At 37.3% G+C, this 24,178-nt stretch overlaps 1 long non-coding RNA gene across 5 annotated transcripts; it reads right to left on the bottom strand.

Moving 5' to 3' along the window:
• Positions 1-823: 823 nt before the first annotated feature.
• Positions 824-22,868, bottom strand: LOC21388196. 5 transcript variants are annotated; one of them, XR_002903599.1, is made up of 5 exons: positions 22,630-22,868; positions 21,147-21,406; positions 19,357-19,441; positions 18,740-18,812; positions 824-1,270 (listed from the first exon to the last, which is right to left on the bottom strand). It is a non-coding gene; the product is annotated as an uncharacterized LOC21388196 (long non-coding RNA). The 5 variants fall into 5 exon arrangements; XR_002903598.1 differs by lacking the exon at positions 824-1,270 and having other exon boundaries at positions 18,562-18,812; XR_002903602.1 differs by lacking the exons at positions 824-1,270; positions 18,740-18,812; positions 19,357-19,441 and adding an exon at positions 8,524-8,765.
• Between the last annotated feature and the right edge of the window lie 1,310 nt (positions 22,869-24,178).

The following is a 24,178-nucleotide window of genomic DNA, read 5'->3' as shown; positions in this document are numbered from 1 at the left end:
GTACACAAGTACGGATATCAATCCCACGAGGAAAGAATCACCAAAATATGTGTCTGGAGTTGTATAATCAACAAAACAAGTAAATGATGAATGTGGTGAGAAATTCACTAAAATGATGTAAATAAATGAATGCAAACTAAATGCGGTCTAAAGTGACTAAGAGTAAAAAGAATGTAGTGATGGAATGTAATTCAATGGTGAAAATGAGCTAGGCCTGCTAATTTCCCCTCTACTGCAAGTCTGACTAGAATGTTACCAAGAATGCTGCAGCATTCTACTATCCTGTTAACAGAAACTCGTTGATGCATAAAGTTCTCCCGAATTGATTATGACTCTTGTCCTTTAAGCTATTTCTGACGACACATTCCTATGTGAATCCAGCTCTAGGACTGCAGATTTAAGCTCATGTTTCATTAAGTTATGCAAGGTGGATAATATATTCCTATACCATCCACTAATCAACAACTCAACAAGTTCATTGAACAAACATCATTCATGCTAATCCGATTAAAACTAACCCTTCCAGTATTAATCTCAATCTTGTATCCTAAGGTTGATGGCCAATCAAGAATAGAAATAAACATTAGCTCACATGAATGAACAGGAATAGTAGATTAATAGCATTTCAGAAACAACTTGTCATTCTTACAATATTGGTTCCATTAGCAAGCCTAGCTACAGCAACTTAGTTCATAATGATAGTTACAAGACCCAAAACTCCAGTATAATCCATATCTAGAATTAGTAGCTAAATGACAACAAAAAGAGTTAAGCTAACAGAAGAAGAACAAGTTCAGCTGGATCTTGGATTCCTCTGTGGCCGGCCAACAATGTCCTTCAACTTCCAGCTCTCACGTCTCTGTATTTCCTTCTAGGCTGAATATTGCTTGATGTTTTGGTTTCTTCAGCTTTCCTCCGAAGCTTTTTCCTCTCTGAATAATGCCTTTTTGTGTTTTCTGGTGTCTCCGTACCCTCCTCTGTGAAACAGCAACTGTCTTCTCTTTATATTAATGCCCAATTCTCTCTCTTCCTCTTTTTCTCCCCCTGGCGGCTGCCAACTTGTCCTGAGAGAAACATTCCCTTCTAGGGCAACACAAGGGCTGAGGTGTCATTGCTGATGTGCACAGTGGACCCATTTGACACCTCCTCAGCCAGCTCAAACGGATTCCTTTCTGTCTGCTTTGTCTAGCTAGTGCGCTGACATCAATCAGCTGCTAGCTAATCTCAGAATGTCGCCCAGAATGCTGCAGCATTTTAGCCCAGCAATTTCCTGCAAGGAACTCACAGAGAATTAGCCAGTTTTTCATCTATTTTACTTTGAAATTACCAGCTTTCATTTCAAAAGGTGCAGCAATACGGAATTAGGCCACAGTACATGTAACTCTACAAATCTAACTTAAAACAAACAATAAACGAGAACAATCACTCATGGACAAACAATTTTAGGCTATAAAACTAGTGGATAACTCTAATTTCTTAGAGTTATCACACCCCCAAACTCAGAGTGTTGCTTGTCCTCAAGCAAAACAAAAGTGACAACAAGACAAAGAGGAATGAACTAAAACAGAAGAAAAAAAACTAATGCATACTTTGTGGATAATTTCTCAAGAGATTTTTTATATGTCCTTAAAACACAGGTTAGAAGTGCAGTCAAAAGAAAAACATGAATTCCAGCCAAAATTTGATTTCAAGTCATCAGATTGCTCCTTCTCTGCTTGGACCTTTTTTTGTGTGTGTGTGAACAACCAAGTGCCAAATCAACAAGGTCAACTAGTTGGGACCCTGCGCATGCGTTTTACATCAAGCTCTTCTTAATACAAGATCAAGCCCCATAAGCTTGTTTTTCAAAACTCTCTCCACTAATGTAAATCAACACAACACCAAGGGTCAATAGGACTTCATTAGGCTTGTAATGTTAGGCTAGGGTGAAGGTAGAATGGAAGGTAATATGTTGGCTCAACTCTTCTTCAAGCACCTTACACTCTAGAACTTTGCAGTTACAAACAACATTCCCATGAAACTCCCCCAAACTCAAGTCTTGCTTTCCCTTGCCCACTCAATTGGCTTTTATTTCTAAATGTCCTTTTATTATACCCTTCACTTTTTTTTTAATCTACCAAGAATTGCCAACTTGCCTTTTTACGTGAATGCCAACATTGGTGATGAAGTCACCCGGTTACTCAACAAGTTGCAAATCAAGGCGCTTTTCCTTTTTTTTTTTTAGCTTGCTCTTGCCTTGGTCTACCATTTGACGCAAAAGTGAACATGGGGCTCATGCTCACTCCTGGTTACTTATTAGAGAATGGGATTCTATCCCATTTAACTGCACCTGGCACTCCACAGTAGAATGGTGTAACTGAGAGAAGAAATAGGACCTTGTTGGACATGGTACGGTCCATGATGAGTTATTCGACATTGCCTATATCTTTCTGGGGATATGCTTTACAAACTGCATGTTATCTTCTAAACAACGTGTCAACAAAGTCGGTTCTTAAAACTCCTCACGAGTTGTGGACGGGCAGGAAGACATCCTTGAACCATATTCGCATATGGGGATGTCCTGCACATGTCCTGGACAAGGAAGCGAACAAGTTGGAAGCACGTTCAGAAGTGTGCATTTTTGTAAGTTATCCGAGAGGGGCGAAAGGGGGTTATTTCTATAATCCCAAGGAAAATAAAGTCGTGGTTTCAACGAATACAACATTCCTTGAGAAAAGTTACATGAACGACTTTAAGCCTCGTAGCAAAATGGTGCTTGAGGAAATGTTGAGTGACTTGGTCATACCGACTGTTCCTTTAGAAACCAATCCAATCAGAGTAGAAGAGGAAACCCAACAACAACCTAAGGGGCTTTGGCATAGTGGGAGAATCAGAACAAGGAAGCGAACAAGTTGGAAGCACGTTCAGAAGTGTGCATTTTTGTAAGTTATCCGAGAGGGGCGAAAGGGGGTTATTTCTATAATCCCAAGGAAAATAAAGTCGTGGTTTCAACGAATACAACATTCCTTGAGAAAAGTTACATGAACGACTTTAAGCCTCGTAGCAAAATGGTGCTTGAGGAAATGTTGAGTGACTTGGTCATACCGACTGTTCCTTTAGAAACCAATCCAATCAGAGTAGAAGAGGAAACCCAACAACAACCTAAGGGGCTTTGGCATAGTGGGAGAATCAGACATGAACCTGAGAGATTCATGACTAATGGGGAAACCTTTTTGGCAGAATCTCTGGAACATGACAGAGATCCATATACTTACAAAGAAGCTATGGAGGATGTTGATGCAAACCTCTGGACAGAAGCCATGAAAGCTGAGTTGAAATCTATGGATTTTAATCTAGTCTAGGAACTTGTAGATCTTCCCGATGGGATTAAGCCCATTGGGTGTAAATGGGTCTACAAGAGAAAGAGAAATGCAGAAGGAAAGGTCGAAACCTATAAGGCTAGACTGGTAGCTAAGGGATACACGCAAAAGGAGGGAATCGACTACGAGGAACCCTTTTCGCCTGTAGCCATGCTTAAGTCCATCCGCATTCTCTTATCCATTGCGGCTGCTCTCGACTACGAGATCTGGCAAATGGATGGCAGGACGGCATTCTTGAACGGCCATCTTGAGGAAAGTATCTATATGGTACAACCAGAAGGCTTTGGGACTAAGGGTCAAGAGGAAAAAGTTTGCAAGTTACTGAAATCCATTTATGGATTAAAGCAAGCTTCCCGTTCTTGAAAGAAAAGATTTGACCAAGTGGTCGAGACTTTTGGATTTCAACAGAATATGGATGAACCTTGTGTTTATAAGCATATTCAAGATGGGAAAGTTATTTTTCTACTGTTATATGTTGATGATATTCTACTCATTGGCAATGATGTAGGGGCTTTTTCATCAGTCAAAGTTTGGCTTACCAAACAGTTTGACATGAAGGACTTAGGAGAAGCTAATTATGTTCTGGGCATTCGAATCATAAGAGATCGAAAGAACAAAATGATAGCTCTCTCTTAGGCTTCATACATAGATAAAATTCTCGAGAAGTATGCAATGCAGAATTCCAAGAAAGGTGGGCAACCATCTAGGTCTGGAATTACTCTTTCGAACAGTGATTGTCCCAAGACATCTGAAGAAAGGGAATACATGGCGAAGGTGCCTTATGCTTCGGCGGTCGGGAGCCTCATGTATGCAATGCTTTGTACTCGACCGGACATTTGCCATGCGGTCGGGATTGTAAGTCGATTTCAGTCAAATCCAGGACCTAACCACTGGGTTGCGGTCAAGCATGTATTCAAGTATCTTCGGAGGACTAGAAACTATATGCTGGTATATTCCGGGGAGGATTTGACACCTCTAGGATATACAGATTCGAATTTTCAATCCTGTTTGGATTCTAGGAAATCGACTTCGGGTTCTGTCTTTACTCTGGGAGGTGGTTCCGTCGTTTGGAGGAGTGTCAAGCAAACTTGCACTTCTAACTCAACGATGGAAGCCGAGTATGTGGCAGCTAGTGATGCTTCAAAAGAAGCAGTGTGGCTCCGCAACTTTTTGATGGATCTTGAAGTTGTTCCTGGTGTGGATAAGCCATTAAGACTATACTATGATAACAGTGCGGCAATAGCTAACACCAAAGAACCAAGATATCAGAAAATGAGTAAGCACATAGACAGGAAGTATCACGTGATAAGAAGCTTTATTAAAGAAGGGCATGTGAAAATATGCAAGATCGCGTCGGAAGACAATATGGCTGACCCGTTCACGAAGGCCCTGCCGGCCAAGGTCTTCGAGAAGCATGTCGAGGCTATGGGGATGCGTAGCATGTCACATTTACTCACTTAAGTGCAAGTTGAAGAAGTTGAGTCCGATGATGAAGAATAATTGGCCGGTCTATAGCACGATTGTCGAAGAATTTCAACAAGGTGATAGAGAAGTCAACAAGAAGAACCGCACACCAAACTTTGGCAACTCTAAACATTTCCAGAGGAATAAAGCTACAGAGAATAACATGGAATCGAAGATAAGAAATAGAGGAATTCAATGCTGAGGTTGTGATGGTTATGGCCACATTCAAGCTGAGTGTGCTCACACCCTTAAGAAGAAGAAGAAGTCTCTCAACATCACATGGAGTGATGAGGATTCTGAAGTTAGCCAGGAGGATGATAACCATGGGAGCAATTATGTTACTTTCAATGTCTATGCTGATCAAGATGTTTGTGACGGCTGTGTTGCAGACAGTGTCTCAGACGGTGTTGCAACACCCTCTGCAACAGATTCTGAAAACTGCAAAAAAGATGGAGCTAATTCAGAATCTGACAGTAGTAGTGATAATAAAGACCTAACTTATGAAGCCATTCAAAAATCCTACCAGACCATGTTCAACAAGTGGGTTAAAGTATGTGAAATGAATAATTCTCGACGGGAGAGAGTCGATGAGCTTGTTAAAGAGAAGAATAGTCTTAAGAGAGCTGTAATGAACTATGAATTTTAGGTTGTTGAAAAGGTAAATAGCTGCAAGAGACCAGGGCAGAATTAGAGCACACTCAAAAGTCATTGAAGATGATGAATTTTGACACCGCCAAACTAGATCATGTTCTCTCCATAGGAAAAGCAAGTTGTGATCGTCATGGACTTGGTCACACTATGTCACGCCCCCAAACCGGGGTTAGTGACGTGGAGGCTCGTTTAGAAACTTAAACCTGTTTGAGAGAGTGATTAGCAAACATTTTAATTTCTTTCAAATCCAAAACATCCAGGTATTTCCAAACGAGCCCCTTTTTATTCAAGAGAAATTCAATTTCAAGAAACGGTTGTGAAATTTCCAACCAAATCAGTTTAAAACCACGTCCCTGGTATCAAGTCAGGAATTCCCACAGATGTTAGCATACATGAATATAAACAAAGTGAGTGTGACATCAACCACAGTCTAGATGATCAAGCGTTCCAAAAATCTTCTTAACTATCTCCTTTCTTTAAATTAGCTTATATGTGAACACTGGTTAATTTTCTTTCCTTCCAATCAGTATTGGCTATGGCCTTCTTAAAAAACTCCTTTAGGACATCAATTGCGCCTAGTTTGAGAGATTTTGCCTTTCACTGCACATACACACTTAAATTTATGTTAGTTAAATCATAAATTTAAATGACATATAATAATATTCTGACATATAAAAGATGCTACTTTAGTTACATGCATATAATACACGCTCATGATATAGGTTCATGCTATATGGTATATCATCAGATCTTTAGTCATTAAAATACATGAATTACAGGTATGCACTTTCTTCTCTGCCTCAAACCAACTTGCTTTTCGGCTCAAGATGGGTTGTAGGCTTAGGGAAATAAGGAAGAAACTAGTTACCATTTCCAGTGACAGAAGCTTCCTTCATTTAGAAGTTCGCCATGAAGATAATCAGGCGGTCTTTGCTAGGAGAGGGAGAGAAACTCATTCGTTTGTCCGTCAAGAAGAGGTTATTGGTGGGGATGAGGAAACAGTCAAGCATGGGAGGGCTTGGAAAAACCACACTTGCTCAAACTGCTTTCAATGAGGAGACGGTCCAACAACATTTTGAGCTAAAGATGTGGGTGTGTGTTTCTGATGATTTTGACTTGAAGTTAATTCTTCAACAAATTATCAAGTCTGCAACTGATAATAACAACTTGAAAGATAATGCTTCAATGGAACAATTGCAAAAGGAGCTTCGGAATGTACTTAATGGAAAGAGGTATCTCCTTGTGCTAGATGATGTGTGAGAGGAAAAACGCGAAAAATGGTTGATGCTAAAAGACTTGTTATTAAGTGGATCACGTGGGAGTAGAATTGTAGTAACAACTCGGAGTAAAAAGGCGGCTGAGATTACAGGATCGGTCCAGCCATACCAATTAGGGATCTTAGATGAAGAAAAATCTTGGTCTCTGTTTGAAAAGATGGCTTTTAAAGAAAAAGAAGAGGAGAGAGACCCCAAGATTGTGGATATTGGGAGGCAGATTGTGGAAAAGTGTGGAGGAGTTCCTCTCGCGATAAGAGCTATAGGAGGCGTGTTGTTTTTCAAAAGTTCAGAATCAGAGTGGTTGTCCTTTTATAAGGGATTTTCAGGAATATCACGAGTAAAAGAAGATGACTTTTTATCAATCCATGTATTCTTGATATAGGTGCTTTTCAATCCAGGAATATCACGAGTAAAAGAAGATGACTTTTTATCAATCTAGGAATATCACGAGTAAGGGCTATAGGTGCTTACTCGTGATATTAAACCATTTGAACCATCAAATCTGTGCTTCTTGATGCTGAGGAGAAGCAAGTTCACATATAATATTATTAGTGCGTCCCTAATATTAATAACAATGCTATTAGGCACATTAGCATTATCAACTAATAGAAAGTGAGTCCCATATATAGGGCCATATTCTATTTATGTTGGTACCAACTAAAAATTTTTCTAATATATTATTCATATTTTAGTCAATATTAGGATTTTTAATAAATTATTTTGATTTAAAGACGCCGTATATTAGTTTGCACAGCCACACTATATAAGTGTAATCTTATATGTTAATTGAAAACTCAATATATGATCATCGCTTATTCAAGAACCCAATAAGAGAGAGAGAATCTTTTGTCAAAAAGAGATAGAAGACACGTACCATGAGATGCATAATGACCATTGGTTTTGAGGAGGTCCAAGTGATAATACAAAGTGAAGACCAAGCTGGCTCAGTCCAAAACGACACAAAAATAAGGTCGTACTTCTCAGCTATCTAACCCTTATTTAAAAAATCTTATCATTTTAGTGCACTATTTTTTATTTGCTTTTCATCTTTTTTTTTCTTTTTTTTTTTTTTTGTCTTCCTTCTTTTTTTATTCGTTTCTTTGGTCTCTCATTTTTGTTTTTCTTCTCACCCTTATTGAACCTCATCATTTTAGTCCTTAATTTTTTATTTGTTCTTCTTCCTTTTGTTTTTATCCCTCTTACTTTTTTGATTGCTTATGTAGTCCCTCATTCTCGTTTATTTCTTTATTTCTATTTTTTAAAAAGATTCCCGATGGCAATTAATTAACTCATTATTTAATTATGTAATTAAAAGTTAATCATTTGACTTCCTTCTTTTTTTGTTCGCTTCTTTAGTCCCTCATTTTTGTTTTTCCTCTCATCCTTATTTAATCTCTTCATTTTAATCCCTCATTTTTTATTTGTTTTTCTTCCTTCTGTTTTTTTATCCCTTATTCTCTTTGGTTTGCTTATGTAGTCCCTCAATCTCGTTTATTTCCTTATTTCTATTTTTGAAAAAGATTCTCTATGGTAATTAATTAACTTATTATTTAATTATGTATTTAAAAGTTAATTATTTATTTAGCTATTCAATAATGGAGAACAAACGTGACACACAATTATCAGTCTTTAAAAGTTAATCTCGTTTATTGTCCTTGTTACCTGCACACTAAAACACCCATTTGAATTCATAGTGTTTTCATTCCAATCTCAGTTTAATTTAATCAAGTCATCATGGCAGAGCTAATCCTCTCTCCCATTGCTGGTAAAATCCTCGGGGGCTTGGGATCTGCTGCTGTGAAAGAGATTGCATTGCTTTGGGGGGTCAACGACGATCTTGATCAGCTTAATGAAACCATTTCAACCATCAAATCTATGCTTCTTGATGCTGAGGAGCAGCAGATCAACAGCCACCAAGTCAGAAACTGGCTCCGTAGGCTTGGGGGTGTAGTTGATGATGCCGACAACTTGATGGACGAGTTCAACACCGAAGCTTTGCGACGACGAGTGATGCCTGCAGGAAGTGGAACGGTCAAGCAGGTACGCACTTTCTTCTCTGCCTCAAACCAACTTGCTTTTCGGCTCAAGATGGGTTGTAGGATTAGGGAAATAAGGAAGAAACTAGTTACTATTTCCAATGACAGAAGCTTCCTTTTAGAAGTTCGTCATGAAGATAATCAGGCGGTCTCTGCTAGGAGAGGGAGAGAAACTCATTCGTTTGTCCGTCAAGAAGAGGTTATTGGTAGGGATGAGGAAGAGAGGAAATTGTTAAGCATTTATTGGAACAAGGTGAATTGGAAGAGAATGTCTCCGTCATTCCCACCGTGGGCATAGGAGGGCTTGGAAAAACCACACTTGCTCAAACTGCTTTCAATGAGCAAACGGTCCAATGACATTTTGAGCTAAGGATGTGGGTGTGTGTTTCTGATGATTTTGACTTGAAGTTAATTCTTCAACAAATTATCAAGTCTGCAACTAAAAATAACAACTTGAAAGATAATGATTCAATGGATCAATTGCAAAACGAGCTTCGGAATGTACTTAATGGAAAGAGGTATATCCTTGTGCTAGATGATGTGTGGGAGGAAAAACGTGAAGAATGGTTGAGGCTTAAAGACTTGTTATTAAGTGGATCACGTGGGAGTAGAATTGTAGTAACAACTCGGAGTAAAAAGGTGGCTGAGATTACAAGATCGGTCCAACCATACCAATTAGGGATCTTAGATAAAGAAAAATCTTGGTCTCTGTTTGAAAAGATGGCTTTTAAACAAAAATAAGAGGAGAGAGACCCCAAGATTGTGGATATTAGGAGGCAGATTGTGGAAAGATGTGGAGGAGTTCCTCTCGCGATAAGAGCTATAGGAAGCATGTCGTTTTTCAAAAGATCAGAATCAGAGTGATTATATGATAGATTTCAAGCCCATAAGCAAAGTAGTACTAGAAGAGTTACTTTCTGATGAGATCGGATCACAACTGGCAAGAGTTGTCAGAACACTAAGAGATAAGACCACGTTTCCTACTCAAACTCTCGTGGCACCTCGTCATAGTGGGAGGGTAAGCAGGTTACCTGACCAATATACCAAGGAGGCATAGATTGTCACTACTGATGACAGTAAGGAGGATCCATTGACCTTTAAGGCTACGATGGATGCTTCTGATAAAAAAAATGGCAAGCAACTATGAAACTCAAGATGGAGTCTATGTACTCTAACTCAGTCTGGCAACTTGTAGATCTACCGGAAGTAGTAAAACCCATTGGATGCAAGCAGATCTTCAAAAAAAAAAAGGGAAGAGTGGATGGAAAAGTACTGGAGACTTATAAAGCACAATTAGGGGCTAAGGGTTATACTCAAAGAGAGGGAGTTGACTATGAGGAAACTCTCTCACTAATAGCCATGCTTAAGTCCATTTGGATACTCCGGGCCATAGCAGCATATTTTGACTATGAGATATGACAGTTTGATATCAAGATAGCTTTTCTGAATGGCTATCTTGAGGAAATCATCTATATGAATCAACCATCGGGTTACATAGAGGAAGACCAAGAGTAGAAAATCTGCAAATTGCAAAGATGCATTTATGGATTAAAGCAGACATCTAGATAATGGAACATCAGGTTTGATGAGGCTATTAAATCTAATGGATTTGATCAAAATCAAGATGTATCAAGTGAAAGAAAAGAAGATCACTACAACAAAATAGGCTTTTTATAACGGTTAGTTATAGCGTTTTTAAAAAAACGTTATTAAATGTTTTTTCAGCTATATATAATAACGTTTCAAAATAGTTATAATATGTATATATAAGTTAATAAAATTTTAGCTGGTTTATTGTATATATATTTAGATATATATTACTGTACACATTAAACTGACTGGACAGTGAAAAAATTGTTTCTTCAAATTTCTAAATTCCCGTCGGTTCATTCCCTCCCCCCATTTTTTTTTTTTTTACTCTACTTGTTGTTCATGTTTCACCAAATGTCCAAATTCCCACCCCTTCATTCCCCCCTCCCCCCTTTTTTTTTTGCTCTTCTTGCTGCTCAAATTCCCATACGAACAAAAGCTTCCCCAATCTAAGTTCCATTGGTTCCCATCCCTCATCTAAGCTCCAATTCCGCTCTGAATCCGAGCCCTAGTCGCTCTCCACCGCCGTTGGTTCTCTTCTCTCCACCGCTGCTCCTTTTCGTCACGGTGACCCTCTCTTTCCCCCAGAAGTCACCCACCCTTACAGCCTTGCTTCTTCTTTTTCTTCTTCTTCTTTTGTCATCTCCATCATCTCTCCTTAAGATTCGGCCTTAGAGAAGTTATGTTCTTCTCATTTCTTCGTCAGATCGGCCTTCGCGAAGGCTTGTTCTTCTCATTTCTTCGTCAAATTTGGCCTTCGGGAAGTCAGATTTCTTACATTCGGCAGATTGGTTTCAGGTATTTCCTCTATCCATTTTCTGTTTTTTTTTTTTTTTTATGATTTGATCTGTGTTTGGAGTTTGGACCGATGGTTTAATCTGTGTATATTTTTCGTGAAGTCTTCTTCTTCTTCATCCTCGTCAAAGAGGGCGACTGCATTGAGGTAATAAAAATGAGCAATTGACTTCATTTGTACTTGTAAATTGTAGTTGAGTGTGGGCAATGTTTGAATCGTTTGAAGTTTTTTTGTGGACGTTTTTGGTGGATTTCGCTATTTTTTAAGTATGGGTTAGTTAGATTTTGTAAATATTTATTTATTGGGTTTTGATTAGGACCTCTGTTTGCATGGAATCAATGTAGAGACTGTGTTAAGCACAATCTTTGTTAATTTGGGAAATAGATTTAGGCATTTATAAATATCAGGAATTATGTGTTCAAGTTTGCTTCCTGTTCCAAAGGAGGTATATATTTCAATGATGAATGACTTTCTTTGATGTTATTGTCTTATTGATCATTATTTCCTTTGTATATTCTACTAGTTACTTCTTTTGGTCACGGAATAGGCCTGAGCCGGTATTCACACTGTGCATTTCCTTCCAACCTGATTGATAAGCGCACAGCTCTCACATACATTGACAGTGAAGGAAAAATGGTGTGCAAGCAAAGGTGCACCTGAGCAGGTATGATATTAACTCCTATTTGGGTATCATTTTTGTTGGATTTATTGGCTTTTTAAAGTGCTAACTACTCATTTTTCCATTTTTTTTTATGTCTCATTTGCGGAGAAGATGGCACACGTGATGAATAAGTTGAGGCTCTCATCGCCAAAAGCTTGATGAAAGCTTTATATTAGCTCTCAGGTAATTTTAGAGCTAGAACTAGTTTTAATGTCAGCCTATTAAAGTTTTAAGCTATTTATTAAAGTTTTGTTTTTACTCAATTTTTATACTCTGTTTATCCACGGGTCTGAAATCACGAGTTTAATGTGCAAACAAATCTTGTTCTTTCGATTTTTGAGTTGTAAAAGCAGCAATATAAGGAGATGAGGTACAAAGCAATTGATCTTTATATTTGGTTTGTCGTATACGCTGTTTATTTTGTTTCCTAATTAGGGTTAGTTGCCTATACATAATACATACATATATATATATATATATTTTGTTATTTGTTTTCACTTCTAGACTACTTAGCTTTCTGATGCATGATGTGAATATATGTTCCAGCATTTTTTTTTTTCATGAGCAATTCCAAAGCTTGGTTATTATCTGCGTTTGTCGATAAATCCACTTTTGGTCTTCAAGGCAAGACTTGTCTTCCAATTTATTGTCTGCCTTGGTAATTCAATGAAATGATGCTTATTATCTGTGTGTTGTATATAATCTGTGTGGTAATTGAATGACATGATGCTTGTTATCTGTTTTTTCACTAACAGAAGAGGTTTTTCTTTTCTTCTTAATTGGAGATCCTGGTGTTGGAAAAACAGCAATAGCCGAGGGACTTGCTCAGCGGATTGCAAGTGGTGATGTTCCCGAAACAATAGAGGGAGAAAAGGCATGATTGATTTTGTCTTCACATGAGTAATCAGAGGAAAAGCTGATAACTACAGTGGGGAAAAAAAGCTTATACTTTTGTTATGGGCAGGCCAAACCCAGCGAAACTTGCCAACTTTCCTGAGATAATTCTGATAACCGCAACTATGTTTGATATGATGTGATCGCTACCAATGTTGGAATAGTATGCTAATAATAGAATTACATTCTTGGTAGTGTGACATTTCATTTATGTCTTTGGTGCTCAAACTGTTCTTCTGGTGCTCAAAACTGACCAGCATTGCACCTTGTAATACTATTTTGTACCTTGCTCAAACTGTTTTGTACCTTCAAACAAGTTGTTACAAGTTTCTAACTGAATTGACAGATATCAGATTAAATGAAAGTGCATGGATGAAATGCTCAATGATGATTGGTTGAATTGGACGTTAACAGGTACGTTTTAGAACTTTCAAAACTTTATAATTTTCTGCTAGTCTTATGTAACACTAGAGGATATTCGTTCTTTAATTGCTTCATATTTTTGCCTGATGTTTTTAAAAGTGTTTTTTTGTGGACATTTTTGGTGGCTTTCGCTATTTTTTAAGTATGGGTTAGTTAGATTTTGTCAATATTTGTTTATTGAGTTTTGATTAGGACCTCTGTTTGCCTGGAATCAACTTATTTGGGTGAGATTGATTTGCGAAGAATGTCCAGGACTAGCAGCCACTGATTGATCGAAGAATATATTTCCAAATTTGTTTTGACATTATTATTAAAAATGGAACGTGAAGCAGATGATTGTGCTCCACCAGAACAACCCCACCGACACGCACAGGTACAGATAGATGGTCAAACATCCGTTCCGAGCTCGACCCTTTTGTTGGATCATGTCGGATATGAAGTTTTCTTTTCTCTCTTTTCCCTTGTAGTGCTTTATTTATTTATTTTTTATTGACAGTAGAAAAACTATTGGGACTTCTTTGAGTTCAAGTACTATAAACTGGTAAGAATTTACCTTATTAGTTTTTTCAGTTTGCTTTATCTCAAGAGTAATTGATTACTCTTAAGTCCTGAGGAAGATGTACCTAAGATTGATAACTCATTAATTGTTTTTCCTTTCTCTTTTATTCTCTATTTTAGCATCTCTCCAATTCTGGATAAATAGAATTTGAAGATAGTTTGGAAATTTGGGAGAAAGCCAAACTCAAACTAGGTTTAAAGTACTACTCTTTGCTCATGTACTTTTGGATTCTTTTTGTTAATTGGGTCCCTTGCAAAAATCTTTATTGTGATAATGAATTTCTTGCTTTGATTAATGAAATTCTTTGCAACTTTAACTTGTGAATGATTTATTTAGTGACAAGTGCTAAGGTTAGTATTCTTTTATCTCTGACTCTCATGATTGTATGTCGATTACTGAAAATGTGACCTACTTTGGATGTTAGAATTTTAAATGTGCTGTTACTTGGCAATGAAGATGAAATATGAGTTAACTCGTAGGCACTTGTTGTTAGTGTCTTGAGAAACTCAAGTGCTCTTGTTCACAAGTTTCTGCCTTAGTAAAAGTTATTCTGCTGTTTAGTTGTATGATGTTTATCAATGGAAGCTTTGATTATAAAGTTGCAAACACTACTTTTGATTACTTTATATTATTGCAAAAGGTCTCTAACTTTAACCGTTTCTCCTATGATTACTTTGTAGGATCTCTGGATCTACATAATAATATATGTAAGATATTCTGTCTTATAAGTTTGACATTAAATTTTTACTTAGTGCATCATTGAAGCCATGTTTCCTCTAATTCACTGCAAAACATATGTGGATGTGGCTATGTAGTTATGAATGGTGTAACTAGTCCTTGCTTTATTTACAGGTTAAATGGTTGAAGTTTTAGCTAAGTTTGATCATTGTTTTGATAGTAGATCACTTTCTTATAGGTTAAACAGTAGAGATGACTTCTTTGTTGAAGCATTTTGTCAAGATGGAAGGATTTACTTCACCATTGCACTTAGACGTTTTGGAGATGACTTCTCTGTTTTCTTTACTTGTTTTGAATGTTAAGATTTTGGACATTGTATGAATTATGTTGTACATTGTATGAAATATGTTGTAGATGTAATTTTATTGCCATCTTGGTAGATACTGATAACAATTGATATATTGAATGTTTTTATGTTTTAATTTGAATGTTCCTATTTAGATATATCACATATCTCAGAATTATCATTTATTTGCATGAATTGAAAAAGATATCAATAATAATTTTAAAAAGTTACAAGAGTATGAACATAACAAGGAAAAAAAAATTATTAATATGTATCGTAGCTATGCTAAGGAGCTGTAATATGATGAAAATAGCTTGTCTTAAACGCTATAATATTTCAATTCTATAGCGCTTTCTATAACTCTCCTGAAACGCTATGTTTTCTAAGGACCTATAATAGCGCCCGCTGTCCTAACACTCTAAAAAGCGCTATTGTTAGTGATTAATGGCGTTGTTGGACTGCTACTGATGTTGATATTTGTAGTGCTTCTTTTAACCAATTTGTACTTTCTTTACAGAATCATGAGCAAATCTGTATGACAACAAAAGAAGAAGAGAAAAAATTGGTCGACCAGGCTCAAGCCTTCCTTGGAGAAAGAGACCATGGAAGAAATAATAGAGGAGAATGATTTAACTTGAGAGGACGAGGGTTTGCTCCTGTTGGCCAGTCCAACAATCAAAACTATTCTCAAAACAAATCAAGGACCTAAGAGAACAACAACCCAAAAGGAAGCAACGGAGAAGGAAATTTTAGAGAAAATTCAGGAAGAATTTCATGTTAGAAATCAATGATTTGGTGAAAACCATCACCCAAAAGCCAAGAATACTCATGTCAGATCATCAAGAATTAATAAATCTGTAAGCGGAAGCGTTCTGAATCCATATGAACTGATTTCTCTCTAGACTCGTGCAGTTTGTCTTCCAGATCAACACGTTTTCCTAGAGAACCCTTTAACTTTCTCTCTGTACTCTCTCTGATGATGGGATGTCAGAAGGAATAGAATGTAACGTGCAATTTGGGGACCATAACCGCTATATATAGATAACTTTCCTGTTATCTTTTAGTATTTCTATTTTAGCCCATTATAAAAATAGAAATTACCCTTAAGTCTCTACACATTAAAAGCCCACACCCTATTAGATACATCAAAGCCCAAAATACTCAAATCTTAGTAGATCACTTTTAATTGGGCTTATTCTTATAGGACAGCACACAACACATAATTATTCACATATAAATACAACATTAGATTAAGGATCTGACATTCCATGCCAAATATGTGGAAGAATTAACCACACTGCAATTAAGTGCTATTACAGGTATCGCTATGCTTATCAAGAGGAAGATACACCTGAAGCATTAGCTGCCCTCACCATTCAAGATGGCAATGACACAAACTTTTATGCCGATTCTAGAGCCACAACACATGACAAATGACTTGGGTAAGCTAGAGTCTGTGCATTCTTATAATGGACAAGATGTTATATATGTCGGTAATGGGAACAAATTGCCAATTTCACACACTAGTGATGCACTTTTAAAAACATCTCATTCATTTGAAATTAAAGGATGTGCTTGTTGTTCCTAAATTGAAGTTAAACTTATTGTCAGTTAGTCAATTAACTCTTGATAATTCCTGTATTTTTGAATTTGATGCTAATGGTTTTGTGATAAAGGATCGAAACCAATAGATTCTAGAAAAAGGGCATAGGAGAGGACAACTTTATGCTTTGGAAGAGGTGCAAAGTGTAGCTCTTGCTGCTATCAAATCTCAAAAATCAGACCTTTGGCATCAACGATTGGGACATGCCCATTCAAAGTTTTTGAAAATTCTTCATAGGAAGAAAGTTATTAGTATCTCTAGTTGGCTTAATAAAAACTCAGTTTGTACAAGTTGCCACTTAGGCAAACGTTGCAAACTTTCTTTTTATGATTCTAATAAAATTTGTGAATCTCCCTTGGAAAAAATTCATTGTGATTAATGGGTTAACACCTCCCTGATACGTTACTGTCGTGCCAGAACCGGTAGTCAAAGTAACTCTTATACGGTGGCAATCAACAATCGCCCAATATCTTGACAACCAATCCATTCCAAGCACCACATCAAACTGATTCATGGGAAGGATTATCAAATTTGCCTTTAATTTCTCACTTCCAATCGTGATCACACACGACCTACATATACTAGTCACATTCACACGTCCCAATGGAAAACTTATAAACATTGAAGTCTCTAAGTCATCGGGTTTCAAACTTAAAATTTTCACAAAAGTAGTGGAAACAAAAGAGTGCGTAGCACCAGTGTCGAACAAAACTCGTGCAAAAGAATGTGAGATAGGTACTATACCCTCGACGACTGGGTTTCCGACATGAGCTCCAGAACTTCCCCCGGCCATGGTATGTATCTGCCCCGGTGCTTTCCCTTTTCCTCTCTCATTGTTGTTAGGTTTCTGGTTCCCAAGCCTATATTGTTGCTGCGGTGGGGTAGACTGTACTAATATGGAAGCCTATGGCCGGAAATAATAGTTTGGCGGACGAAAGATCGGTGCAGGAAGAATTGGCATTTGTGCAGGCAACTGGGGCTGATAGAAAGGCGTGAACTGTGGAAGTCTGTCTTGACTAGGAGCAATACCCATTTGATTCTGCGGTAATTACTGGGTCTGTCGGTTCACCAGTTGGCCCCTGATAGGACAGTTCCTCTTGATATGCCCTAGTTCCCCACAATGGTGGCACTTGAAGCTATAGGACCCACTCTTCCCACTTCCCAAAGAGCCACTGCTACCACTAGGCACTCCCCCACTACCTTGCCCTTGATCACGGCTTTTGTTATTCCTTTGAGGTCTTCCTGAAGTTTTCCCTAAAGCTGCTCGATCCTGAAGGAAGGCAATGTGCTCTTGTTCAACAGAGATGGCTGCTGCAACCAGGTCACTGTAGACTCAATGCCTTAAAGCTACCACTGATTTCCGGATCACACCCTTAAGACCTTTCTCGAACTTTAGGCACTTCATGCGCTCCGATTCAATCAAGGAATGAGCAAAACGGGACAGTTCATTGAACCTAGCTACGTATTCCCTCACTGTCATATCCCCTTGCTACAGGCTCATGAATTTCATGGCCTTTTCATCTCAATAACTTTAGGGTGCACATTAAAGAGCGCTTCGAATTGTTCCCAAGTCATCCCCTATACATCATGCATTCGCCGGATATGCTTCCACCACGCACCTGCATGACCTTCAAACTTAAAAGCTGCGAACTCCACCCAATACTCATCCGGTACTCCCATGGTACTTAGATGCTTAGACACCGATTCGAACCAATACTCAGCTTCCTAGGGTCCACCCGCGCTAGTGAATGCAGGAATTGAACTACACTTGTACTCACGGAAATAATTCTATTTTCTGTCTTCCGCAGGACATTCATTTTGGGCTCTAGTAGCCATCCTCTGGAAGGCGGCGTACATGGCTTCTATGAATTGCTCATTTGACAACGCCGGTGGGTTAGGGTTTCTACGGCGCGGTGGCATTCTTTTATCCGAAAAGAAAGCTAGACTGTTTTAGTGGTTTCCTGATATCATTCATGTATGCATAATTTCAAACCCTAAAGTTCTAAACCAAGGGTTCTGATACCAAGTCTTGTCACGCCCCCAAACCGGGATTAGTGACGTGAAGGCTTGTTTAGAAACTTAAACCTGTTTAAGAGAGTGATTAGCAAATAATGTTGCAAACATTATAATTTTTTTTTTTTTTTTTAAATTTAAAACATCCAGGTATTTCCAAACAAGCCCCTGCATTCAAGAGAAATTTAATTTCAAGAACGGTGGTAGAATTTCCAACCAAATCAGTTTAAAACCACGTCCCTGGTATCATGTCAAGAATTCTCACAGGTGTTTAGCATACATGAATATAAACATGAGTAAATGTGACATCAACCATAATCTAGTAATATTTAAGTTTACAATCCATAATCTTTTATTCATGCCTTGAGATAAGGGATTAGAGGAAATACAACTCTTCGCTTTCCCGAAATAAGTCCACATCGCCGGTAGTAGCTGCCTACTCCGCACTACTTATGGCGTCGCCTGGAGGGATTTAATACATTTAAAAACAAGAAAATGTGAGCGAAAGGCCCAATAGGATATAATTTTATAAAGCATTTAAAATAAAGGTACTCACGGTCCAAAGATATATACCCAGAACCGATCATCTTTTTTTAAAAAAAAAAGAAATACTCACATAATAGAATATGTATGTATAATGAAAGTGTGCAGCTCATCATACCACTAAACAAGAAGCGGCAAAATGTCTGTCTAGTAAAAAGTGCAGAGCCATAATTCCACTAAACAAGAAGTGGATCTGTACGGGTTTCGGGACCTACCCCCAAGGATGTGATTCCCACATCCCGATCTCTGAGGCCACCATGCATTGTATTATTCCTTAAAATATTTCATTTTAAGAAATGATACGCTTTGAAATCTCATTTCCAAAATCATTGGAAAGCTTAATAGCATTCTCATGCTATTTTTTTAAAATCATTTTCTTTAAACATGTTTTGTTCTAAAACATTTTCATTGGCCAAAATAATTTAAAATGAGGCTAACAAGGATATGGATAAGAATATCCTACCTCTCGGATGTCAAACCTGGGCTAGCCTTCAGTTCTCCTAGTCTCCGCTTTCCTTAAAGCCTTAATACTTGACCTTCTCCACTAGCTTTATCACAAAAGCAATATCTTAGGAAGTAAATTTCGGCAGCATGCCGGCATAAATAGGAAAAATGTCAAACCTGCAATTCAAGTTCAATTTCAATATATATTCTCCAGAATCCATCAAAATCAGTTTCTAATCAATTAAACAAGTCCAATAACTAAAAACCCCTAAATTTCATTCGATTCCAACAATAACTGTTCAAACTCAAACCATAACTCAAAATTATTCAAATCTAACCAAAACCAAACTTTCTCAAGCTTAAAATTCAAATCAAAGAGTGGGTTTCAAAGGGTTTTACCTCAAATCAGTTGCTCGAGCTTTGTCTCCCTCAATTTCTCTGTTTTTCGTTTTTTTTTTTTTTCTTTGGTGATTCTCGGCCAAACTGCCAAGAGAGAGAGGGAGCGAGAAACCCGGAGAGAGAGAGCAAGGGAGAGAAAGAGAACGCCGGCGGGAGGAAGCCCGGAGAAGGTGGCCAGCGGTGGAAGAAAATAGAGAGAGAGAGAGAGAGGGCTGGGCGCACGGGAAGAACCAGAGAATAAGAAGAAGAAAAGAAAAAAAAAAAAAAAAAGGAAGGAGAATGGGGGCTGGGCACACGGGAAGGGAAAGGGGGAAAAGAAAAAAAAGAAAAGAAAAAAGAAAAAGAAAAAGAAAAGAAAAGGAAAATGAAAATGAAAAATGAAAAAAAAAAAAAAAAAGAGGAAAATGTATTAAAATTTAAGTGTGTTTTCTAAAAATCTTTGGGGTGAAATTATAAATATTAAAAATAACTTAAAATCTCTTGATTAATTATAAGAATCAAATTAGGCACACTAATAATCCACAGCTTAGCATAATTACACATGTTTAATTCTAAAGAGCGTTACAAACCGGGTGTGTTAATTAATGCTAAACATATACTACAAAGCTTTTTTTTTTTCCCCCTGCTTGAAACACACACGAAACACGATTGATGGTACAACTTTTTATTTTGGGTATGATTTGTTATCTTACATAAGAGATCCTAACGTTCACCCACAACCCAAAAGAAGAAAAGAAAGAAGAGAAAAGGTGGCAACAGGGTTAACTACATTTTAACTCAAGAATGAATAAGCAATAAACGTCTCATATCATGTAGATCTTCTATCTATTCTACTTATTGAAATGACAAGGAATAATGTTAATAACATGTACGAAGTCAACACAAGACACATTGACCCACCCAGGGAAATAAGGACATATTCACACATTTTTTAGTGAGGAGGATGAAAGGGAATGAAGATAATGGTACCCACAAAGGCCGTTTGAGAGGAGTGAGGAACTGAGGGGATTGATGATGAAAGAAGTTTATGCTAAAGTTAGCACACCAGAACAACAATAGGAAGCAATAACACCTATTAAGCAACCCAAAAAGACTGTAGATCAACGGCAGCAAAAAGTATCCACGGGGCCAGACCTGCCTACAAAATAGAATCGAAAGTTGTATGTACTCTAAAATGTAAAAACCCTTGTGTTCTTAAGCTTCTCTTATTTTCTTAATTACTACAAATGAATGGAGAAAGAAAAAGAGCCCTTTGCTCGATCACAAGAACCCTAGCTCAACTTATTAAAAAACAAAAAAGAAGTCTAGCAATGTTGATCCTTATCAAGGAAAACACGAGCATCATTAAGTGAACTAGGATCAGGTCAGCTTGAATACAAGACTCAATTATAATAAGAGCAAGAAATTTACCTAGGCACCGGACTTTAACAATAATCCCCTGGCTCTCCAATATTTGAGTCAACATACAAGCCTGAACCAGAGCAAGTGGAGCAAAGGACGGCACCCTTGGCATGGCAATCATTGCATCGGGGGTTGTCTCCGATTAATTTTTCAGCCAAATATATTCCAACAGGCTTCTCAATTCTCTCTTCGGGCACAGCCTTATCATAACAAAACAGGGATTCAAGACTGCTTCTTCGTCTATGCGCATCTCCCACTGAACTCGTAGCCTGCAAGCTTGAACAGAAATTCTTTAACAAATCCATATTCTTAAACAGAATTCCTTGAAAAATTTTAACCATGATGCAAACAAGCAACAAAATGCAGTTTACATCTTAATTAGTCCCACGACTATGAGGAAAATTGTTATATCTTCATTATGCACACAAGCATGTAGAGGTGTCCACTGTGCATGTGCATGCAAACTCAATAGAGAATATCAAGCAGATAGGCCGCTGCTTAACCGATAACACATCACATGTTACATAAACAATTTAAGGTGACTAGGATTCCCAAAGATTTAAATTCGCTTGATCAAGGTATAACAATTTTGTGATTCCCATGAAAGATAATTGGACTATGCAGCAAGAACACTCAAAATGGCGCCACAATTCACTAAAAGCCCTGATTTCATTTGACAAATTCAATTATGTTACCATTATTGTCTTATCATCCATTAGTTCTCCCTTAACTCTCCAAGTTCTCTAGATTAGTGTTCTCCGTACAATGCATAACGCTACGAAGAAGTACAATCTGCTCAAAGCCAAGTTGGCAGACAAAGATAATGCAAGTCGAAAGAACATTCCAGTGTTTTTGCTACAAGAGACCTTTAGACTTTATTATGAAGATAACTAGAGTTGAAACATGAGGAAAGTATGATACTTCATTAAGAAAGAAGTACTATTTCTCTTATTAAACTCACATACGTCAAATCAACGTCCATTCCTATTGTTAGTTTTCATAAAATTAAAGATAACCCTTTTTCTGTTTACTTCCATCTAGACCATCACTTTCTACACACATTCAAAAATTTGAACCCTTTTTTTTTTTTTTTGGAGAAATAGAAAACATCAAACTTGCGTAAGAAAGCTAATGGAATATACAGAATGGGCAATACTCCATTCTTGTAAAAAGCATCAAAATCCATGTGGGTCCTAAACTATCCAATTTTCAAGATCATGGTAAGCCCAATTTTGGTAAGTTACACACAATAAAAAGCCAGATTTCAAAGCCTAAACTAGGAAGAAAAAAAATCCAAAGCTCAATGCTTGAATTAATGAATCAATTATAATTATGATTCTTTTATTCCTTCAATCAGCATATCGAGTTAATGAAATTAAAAAAAAATTAACCAACTCTTCACCCCAAAGTTTTCACTTTTGTAAGAAAAAACAAATTTGCAAAAAATTAAAAAAAAAAAAGAAAAACGAAAAAGAAAAGAAAAATGACTAACCCCATTGGAACAAGAGCGAGAAACAGAGCCATTGGGAGAGAAAGCTGAGAGCTTGGTGAGCGACTTGGTTCCTTTGACGTGAAACCCATAATTAATTTCGCCATTGAAATTGCAATTTGATGAAGAAACATGCGTGGATTTGATCAGTGACGCCATATTCAAAGTAGCAGAAGAACCCATTTCAAATTACGTGTGAAAAAAAAAAAAAACAAGATATATATATTATATAAATATATATATATATATATATATAGAGAGAGAGAGAGAGAGAGAGAGAGAGGACTAAACAGCAAATTTGCAGCTCGTACAAGAGGAGATGAAGAAGAATGATGAATTAAGGAAGCGTTGGAGAAATCGCCGATTGGCCTTTTTTTTTCTTTTTTTTTTCTTTTTGTAATTTTCTTGTAATATTAGGAGAGAAATCAATTGGGCTGGCCAGTGGTCACCATCTTGGTTTCTGGCCCAAGTCAGCCCCACTTCTGCAATTTTCTCATTTGTGTTTGTAATGGAAATAAAAAATAATAATAAAATAAAATAAAAGAATGATGAATTTGCTTTTAAAAAAATGGACAGCTTTTACATGAATATCTCCATTTTCCACCAAAATTATCAATTATCTGTTTTTGTTCCCGAACTCTGAAACCCATTTGAATTCGTAGTGTTTTCATTCCAATCTCAGTTTTAATTTAATCAAGTCATCATGGCAGAACCGATCATGTCTCCCATTGCTGATAAAATCATCGGGGGCTTGGGATCTGCTGCTGTGAAAGAGATTGCATTGCTTTGGGGGGTCAACGACGATCTTGATTAACTTGTACTTACTGGAGTTTCTTAAAATATACGGAACATTTTTTTTTTTTTTATATAAGAAAGAATACTTTCATAATTTGTAACAATAATTTCAAATAAGTGAATCACTAAATTTCTTAAAGTTGTTCATAATTTTAGTTAAGATAAAACCTTTCAGGAATATCCTTCAAACAGAATAGCATTTACTTGATGGACGAGTTCAACACCGAAGCTTTGCGACGACGAGTGATGCCTGTAGGAAGTGAAATGGTCAAGCAGGTATGCACTTTCTTCTCTGCCTCAAACCAACTTGCCTTTCGGCACAAGATGGGTTGTAGGATTAGGGAAATCAACAAGAAACTAGATACTATTTTCAGTGACAAAAACTTCTGTTTAGAAGTTCGTCATGAAGATAATCAGGCGGTCTCTGCTAGGAGAGGGAGAGAAACTCATTCGTTTGTCCGTCAAGAAGAGGTTATTGGTAGGGATAAGGATAGAGTGGAAATTGTTAAGCTTTTATTGGAACAAGGTGAATTGGAAGAGAATGTCTCCGTCATTCCCATCGTGGGTATGGGAGGGCTTGGAAAAACCACACTTGCTTAAACTGCTTTCAATGAGCAGACGGTCCAACAACATTTTGAGCTAAAGATGTGGGTGTGTGTTTCTATTGATTTTGACTTGAAGTCAATTCTTCAAAAAATTATCAAGTCTGCAACTAATAATGACAACTTGAAAGATAATGCTTCAATGGATCAATTGC

This window comes from Morus notabilis, unplaced genomic scaffold (genome assembly GCF_000414095.1).
Source record: "Morus notabilis unplaced genomic scaffold, ASM41409v2 Scaffold344, whole genome shotgun sequence".
Classification (NCBI taxonomy): Eukaryota; Viridiplantae; Streptophyta; class Magnoliopsida; order Rosales; family Moraceae; genus Morus; species Morus notabilis.
The sequence above is the reverse complement of the archived record's forward strand: the minus strand, read 5'-3'. Positions and strand labels throughout refer to the sequence as shown.